The sequence below is a fragment of the Apis mellifera genome, linkage group LG11, assembly GCF_003254395.2.
Source record: "Apis mellifera strain DH4 linkage group LG11, Amel_HAv3.1, whole genome shotgun sequence".
NCBI lineage: Eukaryota > Metazoa > Arthropoda > Insecta > Hymenoptera > Apidae > Apis > Apis mellifera.
The window spans coordinates 12,541,387-12,567,555 of NC_037648.1; the positions used below are offsets into that span (position 1 = coordinate 12,541,387).

The window sequence follows — 26,169 nt, forward strand, 5'->3', positions numbered from 1 at the left end:
AGATTATCCGCGAATTTCCCTCCCCTCCCCGTCCGAGCCGTGGAAAGGTCAATGGGCCGATGTTCGAACGAGGGCGAATATAGGGCAGAGGGTGAGACACCCCCAACGCGTGTACTCAATTCATACATTAATTCCGAGGGTAATCGAGCAGGTGGATCGTGTTTCGAGAGCGATCGAAACTGTTCCTTGCTAACGTCTCCTTTTCTTTTTCTCTTTTTTATTTTATTTTCGATTTCTTCCTCCGCTTCTGCGTCGAGGAAACGGGAGGGAACGTTGAAAGAGTTATTTAAAGAAGGAGCGAAAAGAGATTTCGTTTTGGAATAGTAATAGTAATCGGGATAGGAAGTCGGCAGGAACGCCATCTGGTGGGTCCGTGTCTTAAACGCTGGAATAAAGGTTAGAGGAGTTAGAGAAGTTGTGAGAAAGAGATTGTTCTTTTGAACGATATGGAAATGATATTAATTTTTCTACGATTCTGAATGAAATTTAGTTATCAGTTTGAATTATAGAAGAAGTACATCGAGCTTTTTTTTTATTTAAAATTGGAAGGAGTGAAAGGGAATTTTGTTTCTGTTTTTGTTTTTGATCAGGTTAGAAGTTGTATTTGTAAGATAGCAATTCTTTTGAATTGTATGGTATTGAGTTAACTTTTATAAAATCTTGAACAAAATTTAGATATTTCTTTTTGAGGTATCTAAAGTGGTTGAAAATTTCGTTTTTGAATAATGATAGAGTACCATCTAATAATTACCTATCTTAAATATATTGGAATAATAATAAAAGTTAAAGAATACATTAAGAAGGAATAGAAAATTGAACGAGAATTATCTGAATCGTAGAAAAGTCTCTACAGCTTTACCGACTTTTTTTTCACGTTTCTTTGTCTAGTAACTTGAAACCTTGAGGCTAAAACGCAGAGATCTTAATCTTTTAGGATATCAATTCACCCAAAATCTTCTCTTAGTCACAAAGAATTGAAAGAGGGGATGGGGGGAGGTCTAATTCCTCTGAACGAAACGAAACGTCCGATTAGGAGGGCAATTTTTGAGAGAAATTTCGTGACTGTTTCGTGATCGACGATATCTTGTTTTCGACAAGTTTGAATTTTCCGGGATTTATCGCGGAAAAAAGTTTCGGACATGATACGACTTTTGACAGCGCGTTGTGTATTAGCTGCGGATTTTTAACATCGGGAAATTTATAACGCAAGGAGAGCCGATCGATCGTCAATTGAGAATTGCATTTCTGCTGATGTATCGCGAAACACGCTTCGTTACAAATTATCGACGTCCTCCTCCATTTCCACGCTTACATTATTTAAATGTCACGAATCATCCAGACGACCATTATTATTTTCAAAATTTTTTTTTCGAAACTGATTTACTCTTCCGTTTAAATACAGATCGTCTTTGTCTCACGCAAATGCACGAAATATCGATCGTCCTTCCCCATAATTCTTTTCCATCACACACATCCTCCTCTCTCCCTTCAATTCTTCCATTTATCAATCCTCTTTGATTCTGATTCTACGCGAACAAGGAAGATTCGCGAGCTTACCTGTTTTCAGGAGAGGGAGAGAGATGGGGCGAGCATTCATCGAGAACAAAAAAGACTCGAGCACCCTTCTTCTCGCCTTCTTCCTCCAACTTCCTTTCTCAAGCATCATCTCGAAAACCGATAGCGCTACTCGCGACCATAGGGCTCGTTCGCGGATCCCCTTTTGCCCCGCTTCTCTCATTAAAAATTCACATGGATCAAGCGGGAATTTTAATCAATCGGCCACTCGAGGAATCTTCTTACGGGGAAGCCGTAGACAACTGTGTTCCATCATCATGTAGACAGAGATCTTCGATCTATTTGGTTGAGTTGAATCTTTTAGCAATCTTTTTCGTATTTTCGTCGCGCGAAATCGAAGAATTTTTAATCCGAGTTTCGCGTGGAATTCGAGGGAAATCGTTTCTTGATTATTTCGAATCGAGTTTAATTAGAAATTGATTCTTCGACATCGAGGAGGAAAAAAATGAATGATCGACGACCATCTCTTGGTCAGGATTCGAAAGGGTCGATATTAAAGGAATTAAAGGAATATATTTTTATTTATTTTTTCGATTGAATTAAAAACATCTTTGCCCCTCTTTGAAGATTCAAGATTTCCTTTTTTTTTTTACATCTGGTTTCTCCAATAATTAGGATATACTCCTCTTTGGATTTATCCGATGGAATTATCTAATTGAAGAGAGATCTACTCTAGATTATTTATTTTTCGTAAACGTCGCATCGTTTGTTCCATAAAGTGTACAGAAACTTTACTTCGTAATGTTGTATCTACTAAAATTTCATTTGACGTCAGCGACAAACGACAAAGTTCACGTTTCGTATCCACGTAGTAACAAAATATTGGCTCTGATCTATTATTGAGATCGAAATTTCGAAATAGATTATCATATATGTGTTCCAAAATTAATTATTCAAAATTAAAAAAGAAAAGTTGAAAAAATTACAAATTTCTGCATCATAATTTTTGAAAAATTCAATATCTTCGGGTCACATTCTCGTCTTCCTGTGCAATTTCCAGAATAAAATGACGCGCATACGATATACAGTTTACGAAAGGATCATCGCTCAAGCCGAATACAAATGTCCTCTCAGTCACGGCTGATAATTCCGTACCTATAACATATATTGAAAGCTCTGTGCAAATGTTACTGCGAGGCCACGTGTTTAATAAAAATTATTAAGCGTTACTTGAACAAGTAACTTAGAAAAAAAGAAGAAAATTTTCAATCAACAATATCTGGCGTTTCCATAATTGCGATCACGTTCTCTGGGAACGTATCATAGTGTCGTGTCGGCGAACTTCACCAAAGCGCGAGCTGCTCCGTCGTCGGATCCGTCGACGATGCGCGGCAACGCACAGTTAGTAAATGGACGCGCACGCCTAATCCACCGATCACGTTGTTCCTTCAACCAGCCAGCCTTTGTTTCCCTTGCACTTCGTTATCCTCGCTCCCACGTTGTTTTCCATCCCTTCGAGCTGCTCGGAAAATATCGCCCTCCATATTATTTCCTTCCTACGTACGTTGCACTTCACATCTCCTCCATCCCTGCTCTCCCATTCTATCCACTCTATCCTCTCCGCTTCTACCCAAGTGCATTGACAACAATATTTCCTTTCGTCTCTTCTCGTCCCTATTCTACTTTTATAAATATACGTATATTTCCATTCCATTCCAGCTTTTCATCACGCTCGCTTAATCGAGTTTTATTAATAATTCCAAAATTCTATTTTTGCTCGCTCCATTCATTACATATATCTACTTTATCGACGCTCATCGATGACAATTTCACTTTCGTTCCTACCTTTCCATTTTTTATTCTCTCATCTCTCACTCTTTCTCTCTTTCTGATCAATACAATAACACCAAACCAACACTCCCTCTATCCTTAGATCCACTTCGATCGAATTACATTTCCTTTCCACATCACTTTTTATCCCTTTCCATTCTTCCTCCATCCATCCCGCCACCATCACCAATAACAACAATATTTCATCCATCCTCTCCCTCCTTTCACTTTCTCCCCCGCCAAATCCCCACCCCACCCCCTGCCTTTTCCATTTCATTCATTCCACTCGCCCACACGCTCGGCAACACCTTGTACGCGCATCCTCTTGTGTCGCTCCCCCCCCTTCCATCAACTTCTTCCCTTTATCGCACCATTTCCTCCTATCCTTCCTCCCCGAAGTCGCGGTTTCATTCTCGCTCTTCCACCTCCTCCCACCCACCCACCTCCCTCCCTTCGTTCCTCGCGAGTTGGAACCCCGAGTTGCGCCGCCATCCCCCTTTTCAGCGAACGAGAGCGCCGGCCCGAAACTCTTCGGTGGCGAGTCAAGCTCCGACACGGTTCAGCCGAGTTCAGTCGCGCCATTCGGCCGTGCTTGTTCACGTGTCGGCCCCGTGTGCATTTCCGTGTCCCGTGTTTCCGTGGCCCCTCCAAAGGAAAGAAAAAAAGGGGAGGAGAGAGAGAGAGAGAGGAGGGGAGCAAGTGGAAAGGAAGTGGATTCCCGCGCTCGATGGTTCCGATCGGAGAGGCCCGCCACGATCGACGCAAGGTAGATAGATAGACAGATAGATAGATCCGTTATAGATCCATCACGTTCCACGAATTTGTTTTGATCGAGGACCGCGTGCGCAACGTGCACGCTCGTACGCATCTTTCCTTTCGTGTGCCGTCCCGTCCAGGGATTTCTTTGTTTATCTCTTTCTCTTTTGGAGATCGATTTCAAAGTTGGGGATCGTACACGTCGAGCAAGATTGTATAATTAATTTTTTTGTTTGAATAATACGATGAGACTTTTTGTTTGTAAATCTTTTTGAAAATTCAAAATTTTAAAAGATTGTTTAAGAAGCCTTTGGAATAATAATTAAGACGTTTTTTCCCTTCCTTCTTTTTAATTTCGTCGGTTACTCGAGCGTGGAGTCTTTTGCCAAGGGAGCGATTTAATTAGATTCATAGGAGGGTTGATGATGAAAGAGCGTAGATTGCGATCCCCCGTAGTTTTGGAGGGAAATTGATTTCCGTCCCCGCGCCAACGAATCACGCCCCCGAACGAATCCCTCGTGGAATCGATTAAAAATCATTTATCGGGTGGCTTGATAATTGGCCCGTTAATCCCTCCACTTCTTTCATAATTTCGAGCGTAACTTTTTTCCCTTTCGCCGCGAATAATCTTCTCGAATAATCTTTCCTCTTTCCGCGAGATTTCGAATTATATCTCTTTCGTTTCGATTAACGAATCGTTGAATATATTAATGACAAAGTGGGACGGCGAGGGTGTATTTCGTTAACGCGGAAGCGAAATTGACTTTGCCGCGCATTATACATTTAATTAAACTTCAGAATTTTTCAAGATATTTAATCCGCTGTTTAACCCGCTTCGAAATCGAGTTCGTGCATACTTTGTTGCGCGTGCATACTTTTTAATTAATATTAATTAATTAATCTCGTCGTTTCGAAAAATTATTATATTTTTCTTACTGTAATTTTTCGATCGATTATCTATCCGTTCAATTTTAATCACTCTACTCGAATCCATTGTCGTATAATTTGTAACAAATAATCCTATGGGATGTGATTCATTTGCACAATTATTCGCAAAGAAAAGAAGAAGAAGAGATGAAAAAAAAAGTAAAATTCACAGACAGTTTCGCGAGGTTTATGGGTCAACGAACAATGACAATAAATTGTGCCAATATCGTTTGTCTCGACAAAGGCAAACGAATGTTCGAAGGGAGTGATGATAGATAAGAAAATCGCCGATTCGCAATATCCATATCGAATCCTTTTACGTGTCACGTTTACATGAAAAACCGAGCAACAATATATATATATATATATATATCAAAAAGGATGTCTGACGATAGATTTTTTTTTTGAACTTGGAATGGAAAAAAACTAGGGATCAAAGATGCATATCCAAGTCCACGTGCAAACATTTTTTCGCATATAATTTTTTGCACGACTAAAACCAACTTCGCCCACTTTTTATTTGCGAACGGATATCGCTCGGCTTTCGATAATTCTTCCTCTTCTCTTTTTTCTAAGCAAACTTTGGGTTTCAACTTATCTTTCGACGAATTATTATTATTATTATTATTATTTTTTAATTACGTCCTTATCTTTCCACAAATTGGGGAAATTAATTTAAATATTACTCATAATTTTAGGATAGTAGAATCTTCTCTTGGCCTCGTTTCTCTACACCGGAACGCTAGAGAGTAATGAACGTGTGTTGAACCATTTTCTATGATTCTAATTAATTCTTGAGAGGATACGCGAAAATGTAAACTTGAATTAATATCGCGCGATTTGGCGCAAAGAGAGACAGGGAGGGGAAAGAAACTTTTCTTCCACCTTTCAACTTTCTTTCTTCGTTTACCCATCGCGTTCTTTGTAACCATAAAAATCATAATTGAAAACGTTTTCGAATACCTTCGAATCCCATTTCACGTTCCGCATTGTTTAATTATTGGTTTTTTCGCGAATCGGATGGGAAAGTGGGTCGCGAAGAATTCGCGAATAATATCGATGTATCGTGGTGAGTTTGTAATTTCGGGAGGGGAGGTTCTGGGGATGAAAGATTAAGTTTCGAGAATTTCGAACTTCTTTAGAGAGGGGGAAGGGTTTCAATACGTTTTATTTCCCCCTATCTCGTGGATATGATTGATTGGAGAGTAATATTCGAGGGAAGAAATTCGAGATTGAGACGAGGGATTAAATTGAGGGAGCGAAAATTCATGGAGGGAAGGATGAAGCAGATTGGTTAAGATATGGTTCGGTTTATTGAATTTGCAATGTAATTTATTACTTTATTGGATATGCAAAATTCTAAACGCTTGATTTATCATTAAGAAATATCTGTAAGAAATATCGAGTAGTTTAGATCGAGTAGTTTATATTTATTTCAGTCACTTTAAATTATTTTACCTTTATTATACATCAAATCCTTAAAATTGGAAATTAATTATCCAAACGAAAAGTTCAAAATAATTTGGCCGTTAAATTCGAATATACGTGTCTGATCTAATTTAATTAACGTGATAAATTTTCTTACCCTTCTTCGAACAGTTCGAAGAGTTCTAAGTACCTCCATTACTCAATTTCTAAAAATATCAAACATTCTATCCATTTCTATTTTATCTGTTCAACATTTTCACACTTTTATATATCTCAAACCCTCCCTCTTTCTCGCTTCGAAATTCCACTCTGTTCGAACAAACACTACAACCTGAAAAAGAAAAGAAAAGAAAAAGAATTCGTCCTCGAAACAAATTAATTAATAATCCAGCGAAAAATTCTAAACAAATATCACCACCTCTACCATAATTACCCAACTTTACACTTTAAAATCCACGAATCGAATTCAAACGCGTCCCAGCAAACGAGAACGAATCGAACCTCCATCGTTCTCCATCAAAAATCCCGACATGGGTGGCGTGGTTCAACCGTATCCGACGTATATCAATCCTCACACTCCGATTAAAAAGAGAGAGAGAGAAAAGGAAAGAATCCACACGTCGAGGAACACGACAATTTTTAACCCAGGAAAAAGAAAAACAAAAAAAAAAAGAAGCCAAGTGGCAATCGAACGAAGCAGGAAGCAGCTTCGTATAAAGGCGATATCGTAATTAATCACTTCTCGGTTCGAGACGCGTTCGAAATGTTGGGAAATGAGAGAAGAGGAGGGGAAGAGTCGCCGCTTTTTCTCCTCAGACAATGAAAAAAGAAAGAGAGAGCAATACTCTACGCGTTCCAAACCCCTTCAACCGTTTCATTTCGTTCCTCCCGCGACTCCTCTTCCGCGTTTTCGTTTCACAAGTTAGTTAGGCTCGATTCTGACCCGATGGAGAGCTCGATTCATCGGGGAACAATTTCAATTTCGCCCGGAAGCTCGCAACGGTCAGCGTTCCGCTTTCCTCCTCCCTCCTCCTCTCCCCATCGTTGAGGGGAGGGGGGAGGTTTGGGTTCTTTTAAACGGTCGATCGAACCACTGGCTCCCACCGTCTGCTCGTCTCGTGCCTTCTTGCTTGCCTTCCGATTTTCGGAATCGATTCACGGTTATTAGTTCGCTCCTTTGTTCACGGATTGGTTGGCGACGAGTTTGTTTGGTGGTTGAGGGAGGGATCGAAATTTACAGAAACTCGTTTGTTACTCCTTTTGTCTCTTCGCCCCATGTGGGGCGAAAACATTGTCGAGGCGCATTGTTGGCAATTCGAGCGCCGAAGCGGGAATCGTAGAAAAAGTTTTTGCGAATTTTTTTGCTGTTTTCTCGTTTCTCTTTTCCACTTTTTCTTATTAGATATGTATATTGTGCATGTTTTTTTTTTTTTCTATAAAGGGATTCAACGTGTGTTAATAAAAATTGGATTGGATACTTTTATCGATCGTGTAATGATACGATGGATATAAAAATCGATGCAAGATTTTCAATAGGCGAGTTTCAATGGATATTAATATTTATCGATCGAGTTAATTCGATCCTTGTATCAACAATACGATTAATACTATTATATAAATGATTTACATCACTTGGGAACGTCACCTTCAATTTGTAACAAATACGATATTTTCAATCTAAATATTTTTCTTTCGAATTAAAAGTTGGTCTTTATTAAAAAAAATATTATTTTTCGCTACTTGGCTTCTCTGAAATAAAGTGAAAAAAAGGAAAAGAAGAAGAAGAAAGAGAAAAAGAGAGACGTATACTAAAGCGTTATCACATTTCATATACACGTGATATATTCGCGTTTTGTTTAGCAAAAGAAGAATTAAATATACCTTTAATAACACATCCGTGGATAAAATTCTCATTTCGAAATCGTTACATCGATCAATTTTTGTCTAAAACGCTTTGAAAACGCTGATGTAAGAAAAAAAAAAAAGATCTAGAGATTTAATGCTCGAGTAACGTTTCGATTCTCTGCCATTTTGTTTCGCGAATATCAAATGATTCATTCTCATTGGATTTGCAAAAAAGCGCACACTTTCTTCATTCATAACGAGTCGTGGACCTCGAACTTCCAAATTATTAAATCTTTCCGATATTTTCTATAATCCTGACGAATCCCGAGCGATCTTCGATTTTTCGCGACCGGTGACCTGGAAAACTCGCGACTTGAGCGGCGGAATTTCCATGGATCGTGAGATATATATACGAAATATTCCACCCATAATGTGTTTTCCTCCGGCTTAATTCCGCTCCCTCGGGGATTCGCCACGGTTATATTTTTCCACGAGGAAGACTTTCGAATGCATTAAAGCCATGCCTCGTCCGATGAATTACGACCAGAGAGGGAGGAAGAGGGAGAGGGAAAGGTAGGCGCAGGAACGCGTAATGAAAAGGAATACCTCGCCTTCGTTGCGCGCGATTTAACGCGTTTCGGGATCTAAGGGTAATATAAGTTGGACTTAAACCTGGCTTAAGTTGAAAATAAAAAAAAAAATAATAAAAAATAAGAGGAGTGAAATACGGAAAAAAGATGATAAATAAACCTGAATCAAATTTGTCGAGAGAAAATTCTTAATTTCTCTCGTGAAATCGATATCGTCGATCCCTTTCGAGATGAATCTCGATCTTCTCTCTGCTGCTATCGTTCACCATTATTGCAATAAATGCCAATAAACGTATCGTTTTATTAACAAGGAAATTGGAAATTATAAAAATTATAATAAACGAGGGTGGATGAAATATCTCAATTACGAGAAACGTCGATTTCGATTCCGGTTTTCAATTAATAAGTGTACTCCGTTGGAAAAAAAGAAGAAGGAAAACAGGGAAGGGAAACATTTATTATACCTCGATAATTAAGTTGGACATAATTTGTGACTAGATGATATACGTCGATGGAAAAATAAAAATTAAGGGGAGGAGAGGGATAAATTAGTATTCTAAATTTAATCAAAATAGAATTGGCGCGAACTCATATTTCATTAACCTAGACCTAGATCAGAGAAAATTTCTTCGAGCTTTCTTAAAAATTCAGAGACAATGGAACCGATTTAGGAAATTGAGAATGCTTTTCCATTTCGCTTTATTTAAAAAAAAAAAAATTAATTACGTTTAAAACAAGCAACGCAGTGTGAAAGTTGCGTTATCCGGAAAAGGCGGGGATTTTAAACGCGAGGGGAAAAATATCTCGAATTGATATTGAAAGGAGAAGAAAATAAAGATAAATAACGATGATAATTTATATAATAACTTCGCCAACTCTAAGATGATGACTCGACCGACAGTCGAGTCCAAAATGGAAACGCTCGACTTTATCCCAAGAAAAACCTCTTCTTCTCTAACAAAGACACATTTCGAAATTTTTTGCACGTACGGTCATTTCATAGGAATGATCATCGATGGACCATCTCTCGTGCGTGGGAGTTCTCTCATTTATTTTTATCCCAACTCGACGTTATTTTTCTTCTATATTTTCTCCTCCAGAGATCTTTAAAAAAAAAATCAATACATCCTTCATTTTCAATTATATATCTCTATTCTATACATTTGTTCGAAATTTTTATCGCATCCTTGTGAAAATATTTTCATCTCAGTTCGACGCAGATACATATCCAGATAATAAATTCGAATAAAATTCCAAAGTATCTCCATCTCGTTGAATTTCTCGAGGAGATATAATTTCTGAAAAACGATAATTTATATCGGTCACTGATTCATTCGGATCTCATCCACGAGTTGGGGCAACCGGTTTTCGGTTTCGAAATTAAAATTGACGGATGAACGACAATCAAATGGATAGTTAACGTACTCGCGGTGGGACGCATCGACACGATTCTGTCAGTGAGAATGAAGCTTAATAGTGCACGGTGAATTCACGTCCCCGTTGTTTACGTCACGTCGACGCCACGTGTTTGCCGTGTCGTGTAAAGGCGGGGACAGTTTACGAGGAATGTTTGGACAACGATCGATCCTTCGAATTTTGGCTTCGCTACCTTCGGGGAGCACAGTTTGCTATCCCTTTTTTTCCAAAAAAAAAAAAAAAAAAAAGAAAGAAAAACAGATATTACGCTTTCAAAAATTGACGACAGAGGGATAAGACGCGTAAATATTGCGACCAATATCTGGAAGAGACCGAGAAACTTCTCGAGAATTCTTGGCAAACTAATATATCTCGAGATATCTCGGATGAGTTTTGTCTTCGTTTCGGGGCATCACTTTTCCCCCAAACTTCCCCCTCGCGTATTTTTCACAACGAAAAGACGAAAAGAGAGGGGAAACAAGCAACGATTTTCATTTACATTTATTTAATTTAATCCGACTTAAAATTTACAAGTCGATTAAAAAGACGCGTGAATAAATGTAGATAACTTTCGTAACGAGGCCAGTTCTGCAACTTTGGATTCCGTAGATTCAACGTTATTTTCTCTTTTCTCAGAATTTACATTATTTTCGCTGTCAGAAAATTTAAAAAAATTTTTTTAAGTTAATCTAACCTCTTAAGTTTATTTATTACAGAAATTAAAAAAAACATTAAAAGTGGTAAATTTAAATGTATACATAATATTGCTAACCAACATTTATTCGCGATCAGAGAATAAAGTTAAAGAAAGAAAAGGAGAAAGAAAATGGTACCAACAAAAGTTTCCTTGAACGAAAAAAAGAAAGAAAGGGGGGGGATAATCGAGGAGGAGAACGTGAAATCGTGAAAAATCTGATTGGCCCGTCCGTTGTTCGGTTCTTGAAAATTTGATCATTCGCCGGCAGTCACGTAAATCATTCGAAATTTAATTATCAGAGGAGAGACGAGGAAAGTTACATTCGAAACTTTGCAGCGACACAACCCCTCTGGCTGGCCTAGTTCGATACACACGTGTCAAAGTAGATGCGGCTCTTTCGACTGCTTGTCTAATTAGCCGGCCTTTTTAGCCGCCCGTTTGATTAAGTGGCAAATTGGCGAGCGTGTGCGAAAGGAAATTAGGCACACGGCTGACAAAGGTAGGGAGAAACAGTGGAATTAGATGAAAAAAAAAAGTCTCTTTGGAAATTCTCGAACAACCCTTTTGCGCCTCCAATTCATTTCGACTCGTCCCAATTATTTCTTATTATTAATCGACCGATTCCACTCAATTTTCTGGATGGATGGATTTCTTCTTGAAGTGAATCTCGATCAATTCTCCAAACTTTTTTAATTCTAAAAGTATCTATTAATATATATTCCGGTATTCAAAGTCGACAAAATTTTCAGAGATAAATACCTTATCTCACTAACACAAATTTCTTCGTTTCTTTTCTCAGCAATACGAGAAACGTAAAAAAAGATTCTCTCAATTCAATGACCAAGAATTTAACGCGAAAACAGCTCGAGGCGAGAGAATCCCATAAATTCGTTGAAAAACACGTAGAAAAAACTCTCGACTTCTGATAAATAATACACGCACACGAACGTAAAAAAAGAAGGAGGAGGAAAGGAAGAGAGGAGAGGAGGTTGGGACGAAGGCCCATGAAACAGCGGGTGGTCCTTTTAAGTGAATTGGACTCGATCTCCCGGAGGGTTCCAAGACTTGGCCGGCTCGTGTGGGTGGTTGGGCGGAATTTTAATTAATGCATCCACGCTTCCATTCTATTCCAAATATTAAAGGAGCGTCTTAATTATTTGTCTTTACCCAAACCACTCTCCTCCTCTTATTTTTTCCCCATTTTGAAATTCTTCTTCCTCCCCTTTCTCTTGGGTAAATTCGTTACCTCGCCTCTTCCTATATTTTCTTCACATATCTGTCTCTCTTTATTTGCATGAATTATTATCGTATATCGATCTCGAAGAATCGTTCAGAAGCAAGCAACGATGTCGTCGATCGATGATGATGGATCGGAACGAATCCATCGAGACATCGAACGATAAAGTAAACGTGTCCCTCTTCTTTCTAAAATATATTTAATAATCGACTTGTCCATTCCCTCCTTTTAAACACGTATCTTAAGTCAAATCGAATCTTTCTTAAACGAATGATTTTATAATTTTTGCACGCATATTTTCCTCGACTAAAATTGTATTGAAAAAAAATTGTATCCCCTTGTTATTTCAACTCCTTCGAATTTTTTTTAAATAAGTTTAAATCTTCGACGAAATAAATATTCGGAATAATACTCGTCCAGAAGCCATTTTCACCCTCGAGCAGACCGCATCGCCGATCGAAATTTATCCTCCCTATTCTCTCCGCGCATTTCCGCAATCGTTTCGATCGTTTGAAAGCAATGAGCACAATGTGCTCGATTCAAGTTTGCTCTTATATATATATAATGCTCGTCGATCGTGCTGCTTCCCAGTTATTAAAAAAAAAAAGGAGAGGAAGAGTGGAGAGGAGGAAGGAAAGGATCTTATTTATTTATCTTTTGGGGAGCGCGAAGTAGGTCGTGGAAGTGGCTCGTGGTGGTAGCCACTACTAATTACCCCACGCTTCGTGCATTCAAGAGAGAAAGAAAGGGGGGAAGGAGGGGGAAGCACGGCGAAGAGGGCCGTGCCAGTGAATAAATGCCGGAGGAATAAAGTTGAAAAGAAGTTGCGCGCCGTGGAAAAGGTGGGGAAAGACAGGTGGCCGATTAAACCGAACGAATCGAATTCTCGGAATTAACTGTCCCCCTTCGACGAGATTCTCGATCGTTCATTGTAGTTCCAAGTAGTTTCCAAGTTTTCGTTGAAGTTCCATCCCCGAATTCCTGTCTTCGATTATTTTTTCTGAGATAATCGATCCTAGGGATTTTCTCGACGATGAAAGTTTGATCGATTCGTGGAATTTCGTCCTCTTCTTCGCTTCTTCATAGTATTCGATGGAATTTGGGGAAATGATTCTGTATAAGAGAGAAACGCGTTTAAAAATTTGACGATAAATTATTTTCATTTCGTCAAGTTTAATAAGAATAATTTCCACTTGAACATTTTATAAATTGTAATCATAGGGGAAACATGAAAAGAGAATCAAGCTGGAAAAGTGAAAGGAAATTTGAATTGTTATACACTTAATGGAATTTGAAGGCAATTTATCTATTTCCTTCTCGAATTCCTTTCTTTCCTCCTTTTCGAAAAGAATTTCAACGAAAAGTGTTTGGAACAAGGAGGGAATTAATTAAATCAACCCCATAAACTTTTAATAAGAATAATTTACGAAAATAATTTACGTCTGTCTGGATACAAAGAATAGGTCTATCTCGTGATCAAAAAGTCGTTTTTGAAAACGTCAATTCTCTCGAAAGGCAAGGAACGTTCTTTTGTCTAAGTCAAGGCCATCAGGTTGAAGAAAGGCGCTTGAAATTCGAGAAGGGAGGCATCCCTTCCGATTTCGAATTGTACGAGATTGAAATTTACCTTTCCATGGGATTCGAGTTCAGAATGAAGCGAATGAACATACGAAATCATTTGGGAATATCGAAATTTTGAAAAAAGTTTCGCATCGATTGGATTTTTCTTCCTTTCTCTTTTTTTCTGTGCGTACGCTGCGTGGATCGACTTTCGTTTTCGCCAAGAGTCGAAAGAAAAAAGAAAAGAAAGAAAATGTAGCGAGTAAACGCTTGACTTTTGAAATACGAGTGAATGCTCTAGTGCTAAGAGAGCAGAGAAACAAGTATTTAAAAACTCAAATCGAAAAACTATATTTCCTAGGAAGAGGAGATCGAAAGCTATTTGTTCTTACCGAGTTCAAAGTTGAACCTGCAACGGATCAAGCGGGGAAAATTCTATTTGGATCAAGCAAACGCTCGATATTTTGAAAGATCAAGTCCAAGATTTAATAAGATCTGATATTTCTTGTAATTACAATTCAAATCTCTACACATACGTTCCTCGATATCTGAATGATTTCGAATTCCAAAATATCCTATTCCTCCCCCAATCAAATTTCCTCTCCAAGAGCGGAATGAAATATCGTAGAGAGCCCGCCCTTCTCTGAAATTCTTTCTCCGAGCGTGGAAACAGAACGACAGACAGCGCGAAAGGTAACGACACGTGGGAAATCACGACTATTGTCCCCGCACAATAAAGACAATGACACGAACGCGACGTCTCTGGTCTGCATGTTAACGTGGATCAAAATTTTTATCGAATTTTTCTTTCTTTCCTGGCGGAGATTCGAATCGTTGCCGAAAAATTGCCAATAATAATTGTAAACGATGTACGTACATAGTTTTCCCTCTCCCCTGGAGCAATCGTCTCGCTGAAAGAGAGAAGCACGAGAAGATGAGAAGCGGGGCGGTTTAAAGCGGTGAAAAACGCGGCGATTTTCCGCCCCATTAAATATCGAAACGGGGCGGAAAAATGGGAAACGGTTCGCTTCCGCCCAACCCATGGCCGTAAGGTATCCCCCCGTGTTTCCGCGCGTTATCCCCGGCAAAAATATGGCAGGAACTATGGAGGAGGAGGAGGAGGAGGAGGAGGTTGGTTTAATGGAGGACTACGCCGGTTCGTTTCTTCTTTTCTCACCGACCACCGGTTTATACACCGCGACAATTTCTCGCGCCTTTCATCTCGCTACTAGGTTTTCGTTTGTGTATCGGCGAGCAGGGATGGAGAGGTTTTCGAGACACGGTCTCGAAAAGGGGAGGACGCGTCGAACGCAATTCGTTCTCATTCGTGAATGCGAGAATCTACTGTTACACTCGTTATATTATATTCTTTTTCAAAGACTGAGTTCCAGGAATCATTTTGCTCGAGAATTATTAAGAAATGACATTCGTTTACACGTTCTAATCTCTCTCTTAACAAGTAACTAGTGTTCATCTAGTGTTTCTTTTTATTCTTTATTCTTTTTTTATTTATTTAATATAGAAATGGGTGTTTGCAAGAAGAAAGAGAAAGAGTAGATTAATAGTAGTTAATCTGTCAATAGTTGTGATTCAGATTCGCGAAAGGGATAAACTTTTCCCTCGATTGCTTGAATTTTTTTATTTATTACTCGAAGAGTGGATATTTATATATAATATTAATTCGACTCGTTAACAGCAGTTTTAGATTGGAAAAAAGGGACAAGATAATTTCGAATGAATAATTTTTCCTCTCTTAAATTTTTCGTACCCCGATTGCTCGAATTTCATTTATTTATTTATTATTATTCGAAAAGAGAGAGAATGGAGAAAGCAGATTAATAATATTAATACTCGATTCGTTAACAGCAGTTTTAGATTCGAAAAAAGAGACAAGATAATTAGAATAATTTTTCCTCTCTTAAACTTTTCGTACCCCAATTGCTCGAATTTCATTTTTTTTATTTATTACTCCAAGAATAGTGACTATTTATATATAATATTAATTCGATTCGTTAACAGCAGTTTTAGATTCGACAAGATAATTTCGAACGAATAATTTTTCCTCTCTCGAATTTCATTTTTTTATTTATTACTCGAAGAATAATGGCGGAAGAGAGCTGATTATTATTTTTTTTATTTATTACTCGAAGAGTAATGGCGGGAGAGAGTAGATTAATAATATTAACACTCGACTCTAACACTTAACAGCAGTTTTAGATTCGAAAAAAGGGACAAGATAATTAGAATAATTTTTCCTCTCCTAAACTTTTCGTACCCCAATTGCTCGAATTTCATTTCTTTTATTTATTACTCGAAGAATAATGGCGGAAGAGAGCAGATTATTATTTTTTTTATTTATTACTCGAAAAATAATGGCAAGAGAAAGCAGATTAATATTAATTCGACTTGTTAACAGCAGTTTTAGATTGGAAAAAAGGAATAACATAATTTCGAAGGAATAATTTTCTTCACAATTTTCTTAAACTTTTCCCTCGATATAAATGAAAGAGGCGATCTATGGTGGAAAATTGGTGGCAGGGATGAAAGTCGCTCTGGCTGGCCTAATAATATTCGGCTGCTTCGTTATTTCGCGGAGACGAAGAGCCGAAAACTCATCGTCAGGTCGGAGCTCGTTAAAATTACGCGAGCTTCTTAAGAAACGGGGCGCCACGGGGTTCGGCATAAATTAGATAGCCGAGAAATGAAGAAGAGTTTCGCGATCACGAGATGATAATAGACCGTCCCCACGATCCTTAACGTAATCGTTATTGAAATTGTTCGGCCCGATTTCGGCCCTCTTCATTAAATTACAAACATTATCGAACGATTATCCCTTCTTTTAATTGGCGAGAAGAGAGAAAAGGTAATGAAGTTTCTATTATTTTCCCTTGAAATACAACTCGAAACATCGTTGAAATTAATCTTCGATGAGCGATATATTATAAATATTATAAATATTATAAATTTCCCAATTTCCTTTTTTAAAATTGATACACGAAGAACGTAATTTATGTTGTTGCACAACCAGATGAAATTGACACGATGGAATAAAGATCGCGTTTTCCAAATAACGAACGACTCGATGCGGAACGAGTCGCTGTTACGATCGAGATAACGCGTCGCTCACCACGTGGTCTTAACGTGGTTTGTGTGCATCGCGCGGAAAGTTTCGCATTTATAATGTACACGCGTATAAAACAATACTTTTACGATGAAAATTTCACTTAAACGACAACCGATATTCTCCCCATATATCGAGAACTTTTCAACCATCGATTAATAATACGACGATAAAGTTTCAAAAGTTATCGTGTTGGACGTCTATAAAATTGCAATATAAAACTCGACCACGATCACTCGAGACTTCTTCCATTTTCTTTTTTCACTTCTTCGCGAGTGACGGGTTCGAACAATTGGAAAAATTCGCGAGACAAAAACGCGATACTTTCTCGCGTGTAAGCGTCGAAGTAAGAACGAAGGATGGTGAACAAAAAAGAAAAGAGAAACGATTTTTTTATTAATTCAATCGTATCCGATTATCCTTCTCTAGATCCCTTTTTAATAGAATTTAATTATTGCAAGATTTTCTCGAAACCGAATCTCAATTATCCTCTTGTGTTTGCGCTTTACTTCCAACCATTTATTATTTCTGCATCTTTTAATCATCTTCTCGCAGCTATCGTTAATATTGGCCGGCTATTGAACTTATAAAGAATTTCAGGAATAGACATAAAAAGGCAGAAAGGAAATGATTCCAGAGAAATCTAAATAGGAATTCTTCGACAAGTTTTTGATCTTGATATATCTTTTTCCTTTATCCATTCATTCATTTCATTCGATCGATATAGTGGATTGATTGGAAAAATTCAAATTCAGAAACTCGATAAGTTTCTAGAAACGTTTTTTAATCATCTTCGAGCCGCGTTACGTAATTTGAACGAGTTTTCCCTTCAATCGCTTCGTTGAACCAAAAAGAACGTAAAATCGTTTATTGGCGTAGTTGGTTCCGTGGCTGGTCTCGGTTTCGATACACTCGTTTTCGTTGTCCATCACTCGTCGACGTACTCTCATTATTACACACCGCTCGTTTAAACAAACAAATAGCAACACGTCGATATTAACCACTTAAAATCTTTCATCGGAGCAATCCCAGTCAAATGCGGAAAATTAAACGGAAAGATAATTTTGCATCGAATATTATTCCAATCAATTTGATACCAATGCACGATGCTGTTGTTATATTTTATTTGATGGAGAGAGAGAGAGAGATGACGATTTGAGAAAATGAATTATTCAATCTACTTCGATATATCCGATTTTATAGAGATGAAATAGAAAAATTGAAATGAATTTAATAATTTTTCATTTTAATTCCATCCCTTACGATCAATTTGGCTCAAAATTTTCTACGCAAACAACGTAACGCAACGCGGAGAGAAGTTGATCGAAGAATTAAATTAATTTTGCGCCGCTGGAGACGCACGACACCGTGAGAAACGCGCGAATTCAAACAAGCGCAGTACGATTCGTAATTAATTCGTCGCGTGCACGCGAGTGGCCAAAAATTATACGAAAAAGTTTCCCGAGTCAACAGAATCCCGAACCTCGTTTTTAAACGTATATTCGATACACCGTGAAAAAAGTTATTTCCAAATCCGAAATTTCTTCATAATGCCAAAAATCACCAATCTAATATCAAAAATTATATTTTTATTGATATCACATAAAATAACCTAACCTGATCTACCCAATATAAAAGTCCAAGAATTATATTTTTATCGATATTACGTAAAATAACCTAACCTGATCTACCCAATACCTGACACCACATAAAATAATCTACCCTGATCTACAATATACGCCATTTTCTTTTCATTCTCCATATTGGAAGAGGATCCATGACATGATATCGAATACCAAAAATCCAATACCAAAATTCCAAGAATTATATTTTCACCGATACCATATAAAATAACCTAACCTGATCTATCCAATACCAAAAATCTAAGAATTATATTTTCATTGATACCACATAAAATAACCTAACCTGATCTACCCAATACCAAAAATCTAAGAATTATATTTTTGCCTGATACTAATAAAAATATACGCCATTTTCTTTTCATTCTCCGTATTGGAAGAGAATCCATGACACGATATTGAATACCAAAAATTCGAGAATTATATTTTCACCACATAAAATAACCTAACCTGATCCAAAAATTATATTTTTGCCTGATACTAATAAAAATATACATCACTTTCTTTTCTCCATATTGGAAGAGGATCCACGACACGATATCGAATACCAAGAATTATATTTTCACCTGATACTAATAAAAATACACGTCATTTCCTTTTCTCCATATTGGAACAGGATCCACGACACGATATCGAATACCAAGAATTATATTTTCACCTGATACTAATAAAAATACACGTCATTTTCCTTCATTCTCCACATTGGAAGAGAATACGATATAAAATAAAAAAAATTCTCGATTCTGAAAGACACTATTTCGAACGATTTCCAACTTTTGAACGGTATTGTATACGAGGGTCAGTCTCGGTCGGTCTGTGCGTGACAGACCGTGGCTACTTGCGAGGAAGAGGCGGTGTACTCGAGAGGGGAGGAGGGACGGGTTTTCGAGGTGGGTGCTGGTGCACCCACGGTGGCCGGGTCACGCGAATTATTCAAAAACGGGCCAGCGGGGGAGGTGGCCGGGTCACCGGCCACCCCCTAATTCCACGACCGTCGCCCTGCAACCAGCCAACTTGCGGCCGAATCGTTTTAATCCCCTCCCCCCTTATTATCGTTGAATAGCACGCGACGGATGACAGGCGAGAAATCGAAAGAAAATGACGAATATTTCCTTCCTTCGTGTTTGTTAATTTCCAATTTATTAAAATTCGATCGATCTCGTTCCGGGATTGATTATATATAGTTTCATTCCCAGTTTAACTGTTGATTGAAATGCGAGGAACGAAAATGTGTATCATTTCGAACGAAAAATTATAGTTTGAGAAATAGTTGTTTTTTGAATATATATATATATATTCCAAAAATAAATAATAATCGATTACGATGCTTCGGTATGGAAAGATCGATGATAATGATAGAAATATCGGAAGAAAGAAAAGAATAAATCTTGTCGATAAATAAAACTCGTCGATAAAGTTTGATAAACTTTTTTTTGCGACGCGATACACTAAAAGGAAAAAATCGTTGCTCGTTAAATCCTACTCTTTTTTCTTTTTTTCTTTTTTTTTTTTACGCTGTCTTTGTTGATAATTGTTTGCTTCCAAATTACACTGCCTTTTTTTTTTTTACTTTTATCAACGTTTATTTCCCTTTCGCGTGCCTTCTTTAAATAACTGAAACTACCGAACACGTTTTTTTAAAAAAACGAGAGGCGGCCATCGATATTCCCCAATTAAAATATGCGGCCACTTTCAGGAGAATCAATGTTGATTTTTATCGAGAAACGACTTATCTGCTCGTGTCGTTAATTTCGAATTAATTATAAAACGAAACGAGAAAAAAATATACGATATAATAAAACGGGATATTGCATTCTTAAGGCTGCAAATATTCCTCCTGACTCGTTGTCAATGTCAATATCTTTTAGCGGGATAAAAAAGATAAAGAAGAAGAAGAAAAAAACTTCCCTTTCTCGAAAGTTGAGCAAACTTACCTTTGCTCTCTTTCCTCTCTTATCGTTTTATTATAACTAACCGTCCCGTGGGTTTCACGACTTTATCCACGCTGGTGGATTTATAAAGTCCTTCCTCGAGTAAACTCCGTAAAAAGAGAAAAAGAAAAAAAAAAAAAGGAAAAAAGCGATGCATCGAGAACAACGCGAAAATTTACAAGGAATAATATAAACCCGCGCCCTCCTCTTTGACAAACGGCACCGCGACTCTGCGGCATTCCCCGATTACTCCGCGTAATTAAAATCGTCCCTTCATCGGCCATTTCATCGCATACTCCGTTTAAATTATCTAATTAACTGCGAGGTTAGTCTTTGTATTATAAAAAGCGAATTCCATTCGAAGGATTATCGAGCAAACATTGTATTTCTCCTTTTTTTTTTTTACGACGAGGAGGAAAGATTTGAAAGATAGTTAAAAATAAGAGGAAAAACGATTCGATACGAAGCTGTTATTAATACACAAATTGAAGAAATGTATAGATAGTTGAGGAATATTCGAGGTAAAAGTTTGAAGAAACTTTCGGTCGATGATGATCGTACATCTACGAAAAATAGTTTCTGTTGTTACGCACTACATTTAAGAATAAATTTCAGGAATTTCTAATTTTAAATTTTTAAACGTTCGCCTAAACAATATCCCACGAGAAACACCTGTTAAAATTCCAAGAGCGAGTCAGCAATTATCAGCAATGAAACAAGCAAGAATCGAAACGAAAATCGTGTCATTTCATTCCTCTCTTTAATCGTGTTTAACATCCGACAGGAAACGAGCGTTGTTCCGCGCGGAATTTCAAAATAAAATCTCGCTATTTTCGAAACTTTTCTCCCTCCACCACGATCCCTTCTCATTGCTCTCGAAACGATAAAACGAAACGCATTTGACAAAGGAGAAGCGTGGATACGCACAGGTTTTCGAATCAATGCCGAACGGAATTTCTCTTTTTGCGCGAGGCTCCAAGTATCGCGGAAAGAACGCGCAATCAGGAAAATCAATTTACAGGGAACACGCGTACGTGAACGGTTTGCCCAAATTTCCCCTCTGCTCCTCCCTCCCCTCCGGCAAACATTCGAATACTGCGTTTCCCAAATTCGATATATTTTTTTCCCCGTTTTATATATCGAATCTCGAAATCAACTGCACGAGCAGTTGATCGACAGTCGAAATGATCGGCCAGCCGGCAAATTGCCACAAATTGGAGGGAGTAACACGGTCTGTTAAGTAATAGCGTGGAAATGGCGTTTCTTCGCGTACACGCGTCCCCCTGTTGTAAAGATTAAATTGAAATTCGTTGTAAATGAACGAACGAAATATCTAGAATCGCGATAAACTTCCTCCCCGCGCGTGTTTTTATTATTTTTACGAGTGTTAAATTTTACGGTTGAAAAGAGACCGGGTTTGTTGGGAGAATAACTTAGTTACTCGAATTGGAAATTGATCCTTTTCCCCTTAAATTACGAACTGGACGAGGCGAATGAAATAGGAAAAATTCCTCGAGTGGACGGATCTCTTCGAATCGAATAAAATCGGTCGCGTTCGATACATATTTCTAATTAATTCGGCAACGATCGTGCGGACGGACGGTTTTATTTGCCGTCGAGGCGGCACGCTGGAAGGTGGGTGGCTCAGTGACCTGGCTGTGACCTGGTTTCCCACAAACCCCGGGGTCGACCTTCCGCCACCCACCTGCGCCCACTGTTCGCCGGCAACGGACCGAATTCCTCGTTTCCGCCTCTCGTCACTTCCTCCTCCCCGGTTATATCGCCGCATCGGGACGTTATTGTTACCTTCAGACGTTTCCATTCCTCCGCGATTTATCATTTCGAAAGCGAGTCGATCTTTCCATCCCTCTCGCTCTTTTGTTCTATCGTCGAATTTCCTTCTTTCGATTCCGATTGTCATTTGTAACTGCGAAATTGATCTTTCTTCTTTCGTCGTTTTTTTGGTTGGTGATCCTCGATTCACCATGATAAACGTTAAATACCGATTTCTATTCGATTCAATTATTATTATTCGTCGAATTTGGTATATTATATGGCATTCAAAGAAGAAATTTGAACGGATTAGATTCATGACAAAGGTTACCTCAAATTGATCCCCTTTTTCCAAGTTTAAAGTCAATTTTTCCTATTCCTCGACTCGACTCGAGGTCATTGCGACTCTCAAATATGGTCGAACTTAACTCGAGAGAGTGATCCTTTCCTTGACTCTTTTTATTTCATCTTTTCCCGACATCGAACATTGATCTTTCTTCTTTCCTTATTTTTTTCTATCCTCGACTCACCACGATAAATATTAAACACTAATTTCTATTCGATTCAATTATTATTATTCGTCGAATTTGGTGTATTATATTATGGTGTTCAAAATACTTCGTTCGAAGAAGGAATTTAAACGGATTCGATTGTTACCTCAAATTGATCTTCTTTTGCCAAGTTTAAAGTCGACTTTTCCTATTCCGACTCGAGACTATTGCGACTCTCAAACTTAATTGAGACTCTTATTTTATCTTTTCCCGACATCGAAAATTGATCTTTTTTCTTTAGTCATTTTTTTCTATTTTTCTATCCCTCGATTCATCATGATGAAATGTTAAACAATTCCTATTCGATTCAATTATTATTCGTCGAATTCGGTATATCATATTATGGCGTCCAAAATACTTCGAATAAGGAATTTGAATGGATTCGATTATTACCTCAAATTGATCTCTTTTTTCCAAATTTAAAGTCGACTTTTCCTATTCGACTCGAAACTCCCAAACTTAACTGAGACTCTTATTTCCTTGACTCTTATTTTATCTTTTGCCGACATCGAAAATTGATCTTCTTTCTTTTATCATTTTTTTTATCCTTCTATCTTCGATTCATCATAATAAATGTTAAACACCAATTCCTATTCAATTCAATTATTACTGTTCGAATTCGGTATATTATAGTGTTCAAAATACTTCGTTCAAAGAAGGAATTTGAACGGATTCGATCGTTACCTCAAATTGATCTTTTTCCAAGTTTAAAATCGACTTTTCGAAAATTCATCTTTTTTCTTTCGTTATTTTTTCTTTATTTTTCTATTCTCGATTCACCATGATAAATGTTAAATACCAATTCCTATTCGATTCAATTATTATTATTCGTCGAATTCGGTGTATGATATGGTGTTCAAAATACTTTGTTCGAAGAAGGAATTTGAACGGATTCGATCCGTGACAAAGATTACCTCAAATTAATCCCAAGTTTAAAGTCGATTTTTCCTATTCCTCGACTCGACTCGACTCGACTCCCAAACATGCTCGAAGGAATTTAACTCGAGAAAGTGATCCTTTCCTTGACTCTTTTATTTTATCTATTCGATTCAATTATTATTATTCGTCGAATTTGGTATATCATATTATAGTGTTCAAAATACTTCGTAGTATTAGATACAGAAGGAATTTAAATGGATTCGAAGCTTACCTCAAATTGATCCCAAATTTAAAGTCGACTTTTCCTATTCCGACTCGAGGCTATTGCGACTCCCAAACTTAACTCGAGAAAGTGATCCTTTCCTTTTATTTTATCTTTTCGAGATCGAAGCGGTCACAAGTCTAGCAGAAGAAGAAGAGGCGGAGTCTTGTTTCTCGATCCCAGGGATCGGGGAGAAGACGATAAGTTGTCGTTAACGAGCATTCGAGGGTGTAAGTAGTGCTTTTCCCCAAGATCGTTAGGTGGCGGTTTTTTAATTGGAGATGCTTCCACCGGGATTTTCCTTAATATTCGTAACTCGTAATTAAGACGAGCGGAAAGAGCCTTACAAATTTTTAAGATTTTTCTTTTCTCCCTCTTCATTTTCATTTATCCGCAGGATCGAAAGAAACCTCTTCCCTCGAAGATTCTGTTTAAAATACTCTGCTTCGAATTTTCCTTTTTTCTTTTTATTTATTATCGCTTTGCGAATATTTTCGTTTCTTCAGAAGAATATACGAAAAAGGAATATGCATATAGAGGAAGGATAAGATGAATTTTCATCGAGTTAAAGAGTTTTTATCAAGGATAGAGAAGGATTGTTCTCCAAACTCTTAAACGCGTATTCCTCGAGGGCCGGAAGAAAAAAACGTTTAAGTTTCGTGCAATTTCCCGCGTCTTCCGACGACCAACAACTTTCCACAAAATTTTCGTGGAATTGAGAGGTACGTAACTTGCTCGATGCACGTGATTCGCGTACGATAATGTGGAGGAGCGTCGAAAAAAAAAAAAAAGGAAAAGAAAGCGTTCCGCGCAATATCGGCCAACTTTTCTCATTCTCGGCCCGGCGCATAAAGCAAGTGTTTAACGAGTGCAAGGGATACGAACCCCCCGTAAAAGAATATAAGCCGGGTACGGGTTCAGGTAAGGCAGTTTATCTGTAAGAGAAACACGAGAGATATATATTGGAGAAAAAAATATCCAACGTATCCCTATTCTTCCCCTTCGAATAACAATTTTTACCTCTTCTTTTATTTCATCATTGAAAAAAAAGAAATTAAGAGAAGAGAGAAAGAGAATTCGAGAATCAAGTTGGAAATAAATTTCTTTCCTTTTTTTCTTCTTCTTTTTTCTTTTTTTCCCTCGATTATTTGGTTCAAGGAAATCGACTTCACAGTATCGGTCGCCGCGACACAAAGGGAGCGAAAAAGAGATTCAAAGAGGAAAAAGTCGTCTGATCCTCCAGACAGCTTAATTAGCGAAGCAATCGATTCGCAAAGCGGAAGATCCGGCTACGAATTCCAATTGGACGGTAATCCAATCGGCCTCAGCTCCTTTTCTCTCCTCCTACAAAGGATAGTCGATCGACGTATTGGACGTTTACACGGCAAAATTTTTCCCTTTCCCTTTAGGAAAAAAAAGTCGAATGTTCGGGGATCGATAATCGTAAAACCATCATCGGAGAAAAGGAATCTTTCTCTTATTTTCATTCTTCCTTTCATTCTTTTTTTCTTCTTCTTCCTCTGACCTATAAACATTCGTGAAATCGTGTCTTCGATTTTTCAATTCCTTCGGGAAAATTAATATTCGATGAAACAAAGTCGAGACGAGTTAATCGAGTTTTTGAAAAATTCGAGTTGCGAAAGACGAGCTTGAACGAATTATTAAGCAAATTCTTCATGATTCATATTATGTTGTTGGACACTTTTATTATGTTGTTTCAATAGGAGCAGTATTTTTGCAATTATCTCAATATTTATCTCATCGATACCCTTTAATCTACTGGATTATTATTAAATATTAAATGATTAAAAATTCAATTTATTGGAATAAATTTAACTTTTTTTCCTCAACACTTTTTAGGTTTAATATCAATACGACGACGTTATTCAGATTATCCAGACTCTTATTATTGTTGAAATTCAATTTCATCAATATAGGATCAATAATTTCATTAAATAGAATAATTTTTAATTTTTATTACTTTAGAAAGATTAATTTCTAAACGAAAATAATCGTTAAACGACGATCCTTTTTTCTTTCTTCAATCCCTGCTGTCTCGAATTTCGAAGAAAAAAGTTTTCGAGCAAAAAGAATTTTTACAAATGTTTCTTTTTAAAATAAATATTAAAAAGAGTTTCTTTCGCGATTGGAGAACTTTGCTCGAGCCAAGGATGATATTGTTCAGTCTGCCGCCAAGGATAGACCCGCGAT

The 26,169-nt window shown here is 37.6% G+C and overlaps 1 protein-coding gene across 1 annotated transcript in view; it reads left to right on the forward strand.

Annotated features, from left to right (window-relative positions):
- The first annotated feature begins 3,817 nt into the window (after positions 1–3,817).
- The window catches only part of LOC726903, a 52,732-nt gene continuing 30,380 nt past the window's right edge, over positions 3,818–26,169 (forward strand). The window contains exon 1 of the mRNA XM_001122620.5: positions 3,818–4,111. The gene's annotated coding sequence lies outside the window, so the exon portion shown is untranslated. The remainder of the gene's footprint in view (positions 4,112–26,169) is intronic.